The sequence below is a fragment of the Erythrolamprus reginae genome, chromosome 2 (genome assembly GCF_031021105.1).
Source record: "Erythrolamprus reginae isolate rEryReg1 chromosome 2, rEryReg1.hap1, whole genome shotgun sequence".
Lineage (NCBI taxonomy): Eukaryota > Metazoa > Chordata > Lepidosauria > Squamata > Dipsadidae > Erythrolamprus > Erythrolamprus reginae.
This window is the reverse complement of record NC_091951.1, coordinates 206,462,480-206,472,869: the sequence shown is the minus strand read 5'-3', so window position 1 is coordinate 206,472,869 and position 10,390 is coordinate 206,462,480.

Sequence of the window (10,390 nt, the reverse complement as noted above, 5' to 3'; positions counted from 1 at the left end):
TACCCAGCCGCTGCCGCCTCCCTGACCTGCCCATCACTACTGAATGGCCCACCTACCACCACCAATACATGGCCTGTGGTGGATGTGGAAATTTATTTTATTATTTATTTATTTATTATTTAGATTTGTATGCCGCCCCTCTCCGCAGACTCGGGGCGGCTCACAACAAAGTGAAAACAATTTACAACAAATCTAAATTACTATTTAAAAATATTTAAAAGACCCCATTTTCTAATGTGATATCTCCAGCTGTTTCTTCCCCCACTTACCACCAAACCAGCTGAATTCTGGTTTGAGCCAGGGTGGCGCAGCAGGTGGAGTGCTGTACCGCAGGCCACTGAAGCTGACTGTAGATCTGTAGGTCAGCAGTTCAAATCTCATCACCGGCTGAAGGTTGACTCAGCTTTCCATCCTTCTGAGGTGGGTAAAATGAGGACCCAGATTGTGGCTCTGTTAAAAAGTGCTATTGCTAACATGTTAAGCTGCCCTGAGTCTAAGGAGAAGGGCGGCATAAAAAATCGAATAAATAATATAAATAAATAAATTCCAAATAGCCCAGAGCTCCGTGCAATAGCAGTAGGGGATGTTAAATTAGGAAGACTGACCAGCACTTTGTCCATTTGCTTGCCTGCCCAGCTCTCCCTCTGGTAGCCCACGGCAAATTGTACCCGCAGCAAGTTGGCCATGTAGAGTTCTCTGGTGACTTGGTGAGTTGGCAGAGGCTGGCCATGTCAAGCTCGCTGCATATTGATGTCCTAGACCTGTGATGGTAAACCCATGGCATGGATCCCACAAGTGGCATGCGGAGCCATATCGCTGGACACACGAGCTCAGATCCGGTGTGCACACCAGCTGGCTGATTTTCAGGCCTGGTTCCACTGAGAGTCGGGAAACAGTCTGTTTCCAGCCTCCAGAGGGGGTTGGGGGAGGCTGTTTTTGCACTCCCCAAGCTCCTAGAAAGGCTCTGGAGCAAAAAAACCCAGGCCTTTTGGTTCAATTGGAAGTTGGCAAATGGGCCATTTTCTGCCTGGGTGGGGTGTCTCAGGGGGGAAGGCCATTTTCACCCTCCCCAGGCTCCTAGAAAGGCTCTGGAGTCTGGGGACAGTGAAAAACAGGTATGCCATTGCATGCCAGGATCAGGTCACACTTGCATGCGTGGCGGGGGGTGCCTCACATGGAATTATGGGAGTGGGCATGCACATGCGTGACCCCTCCTGTGCACTCCCCCCTTTTTGCCACACGAACCAAAAAAGGTTCGCCATCAAAGTTCTAGACTCTTTATAAAACCTTTTGTAAACAAATTCTTGCTGTCTTCACCCACAAGGAACTGGCTTTCATTCACTATGTAGTTTAGAGCATGGGTCCCCAACTTGTGGACTGCGGCCCACTACCAGTCTGCGGTAGGTTCGTAACTGGGCCATGTGAATGGCCAGCCTGTGCATGCACAGCTCCACTTGCATGAGCATCACGGGCACATGGCCCCACTCACAGACCAACAGGTGTCTATAAGTGCCTTCCCCTCCCACAAAACCAACCCCTCCCCCCCCCACTCCAAGCCGCCAACCTGAGTCCCTCAGGATTGGGTGGCATAGAAGTCGAATTAAACAAACAAACCTGGAAAGATTGGGGAGGTCTGCTTTAGACCTTTGAACGGCATGCACATCTATCAATGAAGAATTTGTAACTTTTATTCCTGGAGTTTAGTGACTCTGTCTAATCACGCTGATTTGAAAGTTTATTTTCATTTTTAAAGGCAAATTACAGACATAGCAGTAATTTCCTCTCCTAGTTTGATTCTATCAAGGAATTAGTCAAGGACAGGTTAAAAACAAACAAACCCCGAGGCTTTCTTCTCTGATCTCCAGCATAGCTAATAAGTCTGCTAATCTTATTTGCCTCTTGCATTTTTTTTGAAATTGAGCAAATCTCTTGAGTAGTTAAAATGGTAGCAAAGAAAAAGCCTTTTAAAAATAAGACAGCTGTGCGGTGTGTTTAGTGATTGTCAACTAGTCAATCAATATCAATCAGTCAGTTCTCTGATCGCTGAAGACATGAAATTGGATCTTCCTTGTTGAATTCATTAATCAGTAAACTACAGTATTGTCATTCAAACTAGATATATATCTAATAGATAGATTGAGATATAGATATATATTAGAATGACAATAGTTAACTGATTTATTCAATCAAAGAAGATCCAGTTTCAAATCTTCAGTAAAATAAATATATAATTTTTCTCCATGTGGTAGCTTTGAAAATTAAAGTTACTAGATTTGCATAAAACAAGCCGTAATTGTCTTATGGTTTAGCATTACTCAGACTTAGTCTATGATATGGTAACTCACAATTTTTTATACATTTTTTAAAATAAATTACAATTGATTGGCTTTATACTATAAGCTAAATTATATTTTGGCAGAGGGTGTTATATGAACCTAGCCTGCTGCAATAGTTTATGCTAACAAAAATTGGTGATTAGTCTTTGGTATATACCAGTGATGGTGAACCTTTTTTGGTTTGTGTGCCAAAGGGGTGTGCGCACACTCTCCCCCACCCATTCACCCTGGGCAACGCACATTCGTTTTGGTGGCTGGCAAAGGCATTGCGGGCTGCTCCTTTGATATTTCCAGGCTGATCCTATGGGCCAGATTTTAGCACCTCCACGGGCCGGATCGGAGTTTGACATCCCTGTTCTAATCCAACTCCCAGCTCAAGTAGCTTTAAAAGTAATCACCAGGACCTTGAATCAGGAGCCAGTGCAGTTAATGGAGTTAATGGTTACATGAGCATAACAATTATATGCACCTAATTACCCACATCATTGTGTTCCAGATTAAAAAAACAACCTGGTTTTTAAGCCTTCCAGTATGCAGACGGGATTTCAGGAAGAATCTTCCACAGGGCAATTTCATCACTTTCAAAACATAGGATTTAATGGAAGGGATCTAGTGTAATCCAATCCTGTGGGCCCATGCTGGCTGAGCAGACACCCCGAGAGCTGATCAGACAGCTAGGCCTTATGCAATGGAGAGCTTTGTAGTATATAAAATAAGCCCTACATGGCATTGAGCCAGATTACTTGCGGATCCGCCTTCTGCCGTATGAGTCCCAGTGACCGGTTAGGTCCCACAGTGTCGGCCTTCCCCAGGTCCCATCAACTAAACAGGACCTAGGGGAAGATCCTTCTCGGGGGGGGGGGGCTCTGGAATCAGCTCCCCCCAGAGATCCGCACTGCCCCCACCCTCCTCGCCTTCCGTAAGAGTCTCAAGACTCATTTATGTCGCCAGGCTTGGGGCGATTAGACCTTAGCCCCCTGGTTGACAAATGTTATATATGGTGCTTGTTTGAATGGGTATGATTGATTTTTAATATAATCAGATTTCAGTTACTTAGTTTTAATTAATTGGATTTAGCTTACTGTATTTTCTTTTATATATATATATGTTGTAAACCACCCCGAATCCACGGAGAGGGGCAGCATATAAATCCAATAAATAAATAAATATAAATAGCACTCTGAATCACACTGCAAGCAAACTGGTGGCGAGTGCACCTTCCAGAGTAGGAGTGTCAGCTGGGCATAACAAGTCATGTCCACTATTGCTTTTTGAATCAGTGGAAGCTTCTGAGTGGCTATCAAAGGCAACCACTTATAGATACATTGCAAGAGCAGTGTTATTCTACTTAAAGCACAGGAAGTTGGTATATTACAAAGATTATTAAGCATACTAAAATTACTACAACTTCTATGAGTAACAGCTGCTAAATGTTTGGGTTTAATTCAGTGACTTAAAATATGAAATTATTTAAAGAAAGACAAATTATGAAAAAGAATGGCACTGGGAATAGATGAGGATGCATTACAATTACAAAACAAACACAGAAGAAAGAGTGAATCCTCAAACTGGGAAAGTTGTGATTGGATGGTACTGTATTGTGAAACAAGGTGAAGATTTAAAAGGCAACTTATGGAAGATTGTATAAGTATGGATGGTTTGCAGATACAGTGGGTAGTGTTAGTGTCGTTTTAGCTTTGGCTTTGTTTCCATTCTCCTATCTCATGCCTTTAATTTCTTCAGCCTACTATTTCATACTTATTTTCTGTAGTCTGCATTATACTGTTTATGGAATGGAATAGTTTGAGGCTATGTTAAAACCAGTGCCTCCTTTGAAATGTTTATAATTTGTATCAAGGATTAATGGCTGCCTTTGGAACAAGAAGTTTCTCATTGTCTAACTATGCGACACAATATTTCAGTGCCTATGAAGATTATTTAGCTATGTGAGGCCATAATCCTTTTCAAAGTTTGTTTGCTTTGTTTTCAGGCATTTTTGGCTGCTTCTTGTGCTCTTGAATCTGTTCCCAGTGTTTTTATAGTTTCCCACACAAATGCCCTCTATTGACTGTTGTGTGTTCCCATTACACCCACATGAATTGCATGATGCAAAAGCAGAATCTTTTATGTCACAATCACAAAAGCTTTTTGTAATAATATAAATTTATTCCAAAAGACAGACAGAATAATAGGGAAGGCAGAAATAAGAACGTACATCACTAGACTATTTATCTAAAAACTTTAAATAAGTAGTAGTACTTGGTAACTAAGCAAATACAATATCTAAGTAAATATCTAAGGAAATCTGCTCAAAAAATAAAGGGAACACTCAAATAACAGATCCTAGATCTGAATGAATGAAATATTATCATAGATTATTTCATTTGCACAACTATTCCATTTGCACAACAGTCTGTGAGATTGACTGTCAATCAGTGTGGCTTCCTAGGTGGACAGCTTGATTTCACAGAAGTTTGATTTACTTGAAGTTATATTCTGGTTTTTAAGTGTTCCCTTTATTTTTTTGAGCAGTGTACAATAAAGGAGGGCCGGGGTGGACATGATAGCAGTATACAGGTACTTGAGGGGTTGCCATAGAGAGGAAGGAATCACACTATTTTCCAGGGCACCAGCGAGCTGGACCAGGAGCAACGGATGGAAACTGACCAAGGAGAGATTCAACCTGGAAATAAGGAGAAACTTCCTGACGTCGAGGGTGATCAACCAATAGAATGGCCGACCAGCGGAGGTTGTGAACGCCCCAACTCTTGACATATTCAAGAGGAGATTGGACTGCCATCTGACTGTGTGTGTGTGTGTGTGTGTGTATGATTCCTGCTTGAGCAGGGGGTTGGACAAGATGACCTACAAGGTCCCTTTCAACTTAAATAAATAAATAAATAAGAATGAATGAATGAATGAATGAACGAACAAATTTACAAATCCTGACAGCAGTAAAAGTCAATTTGGTTTAGTAGTTAAGGCACTAGTGTAGAAGTCAGGAGACTGAGAGTTCTAGTCTCATGTTAGGTATGGAAGCTGGCTAGTTAACTTTGGGCCAGTCATTCTCTTCCAATTCATCTCAGAGTTCTTGTTGTGTGATGATGTTCGTCCATCACTTTCGAAGAGGATTTTGACATCTAACACAGGTGGTGGGCTGTCCACGGTGTGTTCACAGATGGCTGGTAAGGCCTATATGGGCAAGGAATGTTGTGCCACACATCTCTGGGCACCACTGTAGCCGCATTTGCCTCTCTGTGGCTCGCAGAGTGCTCGCTTCTCTTGTTCTATGGTTGTTCTGCTGTCCTCAGATGTCTGGCAGCCTTGGTGGATCAATGGGCACCATGCTGATCGATCTTGTACCAGGTGCTTCCTGGGAGGTGGTGTCGATATTCAGGGACTTCAGAGGCTTTCAATGTTGTCTTTGTATTGCTTTCCTTGAGACCGCTCACCCTAGAGGAGCTGCTTAGGTATATGGTGGTCTGGCATCCTTGCAACATGGTCTGCCCAGCGTGTCTGGGCTTTCAGTCTGGGGTGTGTGAACTGGTGGCAGGCCTGCTACACACAACATTGTCTACATTTCTTCTTTGATTTTTCTGCTTCTGCCATTTCTGCTTTGAAAATGAGAATACATACAATACATGTGTGTTTGCATCTGATTTGAAGAGGTTACAGTTGTGGGGTGGGTGGGTAGTAGAAACCTATTTTAAATTTTATTTTTTTTAAAAATAGGGAGTTTGTTGAGCCTGGCACAACAGAGCAGCATGCCCGAGGCTTAGCATGACTGCCAGTGTACAGTACACAAAGGCACAGGAGTTGATGGGGCGACTCCAAGTTGGCATGGCCAACTTTAAAATGTGGTGAAATTCACTTAACACTCTTGCTTAGTAACCAAAACTTTGGGCTCAATTTCTTTTTCTGTCTTCTTTCCTTCCTTTCATCCTTCTTTCTGTCTGTCTTCCTTCCTAACATGATTTTCTGTCTGTCTGTCTTCCTTCCTACCATCAAAGTGTCTAGGGGGAAAGCATTTTGAAATTCCCTGATATTTCTGACATTCTCTGTAACTTGTGATCTAGTTAAGGCACGGTCATAGATGACATCATACCAAACGGCTAAGCCATGGAGAAATATCAGTAGCTGAGGAAGCAAGTTGTTGCCACAGTTATGCTCATTTTTGCTTGACTCTGCCAGGCAGTTTTCTTTTCCCCCCATGATTTTTCCCTGACTTTTAAATATTTTAATAGTTTGGTTTCCCCCCCCTGATTTTTTCAGTTTTTTTCATGAAATCCCTGATATTTCCTGAACCACCGATTTCCCTGATAATTCCCTGATTCCGTTTTTCAGGTTTTCTGGACACCCTGTACCATATCTCTTTCTGTCTTTCTTCCTTCCTAACATCTTTCTTTCTTTCATGAGAGCACATGGGCCCAGCTGGCACTTGGCTTATTTTCCTGGCGGCAAGAGTTGGAGACAGCTTGGCGCACCCATCCGCTGGCTCTCCACTTTCTGCCAGCCCTGCCAAGGATGCTTCCTGGTCTGCAAAGGTCCCGGAGCCGAAGCCAGGAAAGCGAGAGGGGCAGCGGTGGCAGCACCCACACTCTGTGCCCTGTCATGTGCCCTCCAGGAGCGTGGTCCTGGCCTGGCAGGGGCCTTGGCAGGACAGGCAGGAAGGGGACAGCCAGTGGATGGGCGTGCCGGGTAGTCTCCAAGCCTCACCTGGAAGGTAAGCCGGTCGACGGCTGGGCCTATGTGCTCCCGCCCCTTGTTCTGATCACCTCTGGGAAAGTTCATGGGAAGTGGCAGTGGGCAGAACTGGGCAGGGCGGAACTGCTTGTGCAGCAGTGCCTGGCAAGGAAGGTTGGGCAGAGAGGCGCGGCCAATTGTCTTGTTGTTCCGTGGGGTGGATGGGCTGGAAGAAGTGCAGTTGAGTGGGGTCGGGGCAGCGCAGCATATCGTGCTTTCTCTTGCCTTGCTCTCTATCCTGGAATGCCGTGCATCCCCCCCCCCCCGGCCAACCGTCCATAAAACTGCCTGCCCCGTTTCTGTAATGGGCAGCCAAAAATTTTATTGCAACTGTGGGTGTGGCTTATTTTGTGGGTGTGGCTTGATGGTCATGTGACTGGGTAGGAGTGGTTTCCCGGCCATGTGACCAGGTGGGGGTGGCTTGAACAATCATCATCACCTCACCAGTGTTGCTCTCTGGGGTGACAATTTGCTTTGCGTTCCCCACGCTCTCCTTCCTGGGTCTCCCCCTGCCTCAGGCTGGATAGCTAGGCGAACGGGTGCCGATCAGCTGTTGAGAAAAGAGGGGGGAGGAAATGGGCCCCCTGCAACTCCTGCCAGTGCTGGTCTCCCTGCCGCTTTCCGAGGAGAAAGAGGATGGGAGGGGGGATAGTCAGCTGGAGCTGGGCACACAGCTTCGTTTCCACTGGTGGAACTGCGTTCCACCCCATCCTGCCTGCTGCCCACCTCTGTCTTGAGGGCAATCAAAAGAGGGGAGGGGGATGCTGTGGAAAAGGCCACCTCGCCACCCCAGACTTCCAACCTGGCGCTGTGGTCCGAGTTCCCAGAGTGGCGCCGGTGGTCGGCTGGGTTAATCCGCAAAGAGAGTAGGCAGGAGGCCGAATGAGAAGCAAAGTGAGCTTCTTTGGAGCCACAAGCGCTGTGGAGCCAGCATGGGTGGAAAGTAGCCTTTTGTGCAGAAACTCCCCTCCCCTCTTTGGATTGCCCTGCAAAGGAAGGGGAGTTTCTGCCTTTACAGAAATGGGGCGGGTGCATGTCAAGCAGCCCCTCTCAGTGTGTGCATTTCCAAGGGCCGCCCACCCACCCATGGGCCAAGCCAGGCTGGACATCGACCTCGGAAGGCAAGCAAGCGTCGGAGACCAGCAGGAAGGCTGCATGGGAGGCCGCCAAGTATGGTAGAGATACAGGGAAGGCTGCTATCCCCCTTTGCCACTGTCCGTCATGCTTTCCTGCCTTCCAAGTGGCCTTCTGCTTGCCTGCCTTTGCTAGTTGGCCACATGGGCACTGGGAAGACCCCGTGGAAGGCAGGAAAGTTTGTCAGAACTACAGGTCAAGGGGAACAAAGTAGGAAAGGCAGGCTGGGACAGTGGGGGACGGGGGGGGGTATGTGTGTTGCAGGGGCATCTAGGTAGGCCACGACTTCCCAGCCATACTCAGAGCCTCAGCTGCCTGCCCCTAAGCAGATACTAAGTTGAGGCCTGCCTTCAGAAATGCAGATTTGATAATCCATTATTCCCAGTTGCCAAGGTCTGATTACAGTAGGAATTGCCCAGCACCTTTTCAGAACACAAGCCCCTTCATTGCATTACTTTCAGAAACTTCAGGAAGCTCAAGTGCAAAGACCATAGAGAAATTATAACTCCTCCCTCCCCCCAACTCCATTAAGTTCTGCTTCAACATTAAGCCATCTTTCCAATCCATTTTGTCTCTAGTGCCTTCCTTGGAACTGAACCAGAGGAAATGAGAGAATAAAGAGCTAGGCAATAATTAGAATCAAAAGGAAAAGTAAAGTATGCAAAAGATGAGACAATTGGGACAAGGCAAAAATGTCACAAAAATAAGTTGGTATTGCTGAAGTAGAAAAAATATCACGATTCAAACAATATGCATAGATTACATCATTAGCAGCATGCAGATCCCTCCCATTCTGCATCAAATAAACTGTAAAGAAAATTAAACAGTCTGTCAGCAAAAATCCAGGAAATGGGGAGGGAGGAAGGAAATCCCCACTCTCTTGTAGCATTTATTTAACTATTTAACTTTCTTTAGTTTACTTGATGCAGGATGTGCATCCTTCCCATCCAAGAAGACTAGAAAATCCAGAAAGAGGGCAGGAGGGGAGCTGGGGGTGTGTTTCTTTTATTTTTCTCTCTCCACAAACTCCATCCATACATCAATATACACATTCCTTGAGATAATCAGTGATATATATTCATTTTTAATCCATCAATCATAAATCAGTATCCTGCTTTGCACCAATTTTCCATTCTATTTCTTCAGTCTTTTGCACTCCCAACCTCTACTTTTCTCTTCTCTTCCTATTTTCTTACTCTTTCCTCTCCTCCTTTCCCTCCATCAATCTACACTCCATCTCCTGCTTTCCTCCACTTCTCTCTCCTCTACTCTCTTCACTTTCTACTTCCTCCCTCTTTTAACCTTCTGAGTGCTTCTTCTCCTTATTCATAGTTAACAGACTGAAACTTTCTTCCCTACTTTTGATTTAATAGTGCCCCATCCTAAAATTATTTCTTTATATCGTTCCATGTCTATTATTCTGTCCAGTATTTTAAAAAATACCAACCTACTACCATATTATAGGTATGCATTTTTCCCTAGTGCAACCTCTACTGGAAAAGTTTATTTTTGTCATCTGGGTAGCCCACCAATTAATTTCAGATTATTGTACCAAATTAACTGCTATAATTTAACTTCTCAGCCATTTATTGTTTCTCCTGCTTCTTAAATTCAATTCCTCCTCTTCCTTGAATTCTTATCTTTCATCTCCCCCTATTTCAACCATAACTAATACCCCATAGCAAATCAACATTGGGTTGGGTTGGGTTGTTTGTTTGTTTTTTAGACTAGCGTGCATTCACATGCCTGCAACCAAAGACAGATTGCATATAAGCAAGCAAGCAAGCAAGCAAGCAAGCAAGCAAGCAAGCAAGCAAGCAAGCAAGCAAGCAAGCAAGCAAGCAAGCAAGCAAGCAAGCAAGGGGATTGGAGACAAGTGAATGGACCATTTCGGAGCCGGTATGCCGTATGACACTGAAGGCTTCTTTTCGGATCCCTCACGTGGTTCTGGGACGGAAGCAAGTCGGCTGGGCCTTCATAGACCGCAATGCTTAGGAGACGCACCTCTTTCTTTCAGCCCCGCAGTCACTCAGCGACGGACAGGCTCAGACGCAACGACCTTCTAGACTAGAGAGCCAGGGGCTTAAAGCCAGAGTCGTTCGCGCACTTGGGAAGCCAATCAATTTTAGAGCCTCCAAAGTGGGCCGACTTTAACTTTAACGGCGTGGGGCCCGATA